Source organism: Nestor notabilis, unplaced genomic scaffold, assembly GCF_000696875.1.
Source record: "Nestor notabilis isolate BGI_N333 unplaced genomic scaffold, ASM69687v1 scaffold18100, whole genome shotgun sequence".
Classification (NCBI taxonomy): domain Eukaryota; kingdom Metazoa; phylum Chordata; class Aves; order Psittaciformes; family Psittacidae; genus Nestor; species Nestor notabilis.
In genome coordinates, this window is record NW_009911751.1 from 1 (window position 1) to 785 (window position 785).

Genomic DNA, 785 nt, shown 5'->3' on the forward strand with positions numbered 1-785 from the left:
CGCGGCTCTGCCCCAGCCGCGGGGACAGGGGCTCAGGGCGCCGGGATGGGGATGGGGGGAGAGATGGTGGGGGCTCTATGTGTCAGGGAATAGCCCAGGCGCCGGGATCCATCTTCAGCATGTGCTGAAGGGGTTTGGCTGCACAGGACCCTGCGAGCCTGTGCGGTTTGTCCGTGCACTCCTGGTTTCCACAGAGGTCTGGTGCCTCATGGCATGGTTATGGCAAGAAAATGAGAGTGGGGCAGCCACATGTCTTCCCCTGATGGGTTGAAGGAGGAGAGGGCTGTCCTGCAGCATGGAGGCCCTGCTGCATTCCATTCTGCAGCCCAGACCCTGTACCTGGGTGCCACCACGTTCCCTTGGTGCTTCACCACCCTGGCACAGCAGTGAGCCCCTGTCACCACTGTGGCACGGCGAGGAACCTGGGTTTGGTGCTGCAGGTAAGGGGAAAGGCCATTTCCCCCACCCTCGTTTATTGTTCTGCTTTTTTAGAGGAAGCAGAGCCCAAGGATGCGCTGGCAGGAGGAGGCCGGCACCCTGGGTGCGTTTGTGTGGGGGCACCCATGGGTGCTGTGCACTGTACTGCTCAGGAAGGCATGATGCCCCTGGGTCCCTGATGTGCCGGAGGGGCTGGCTGCAAGCCCTGGGCGGTGCGACACAGCCCTGTCCTGGTGCAAAACTGTCCCTGCAGCCCCAGGCTGTCCCCTCGGTGGCTGAGGGTGGGCAGATGCCCATGGTGGGCAGGACTCACCATTCTCTGCCGCCGCTGGTGCCGGCGCAGCCGC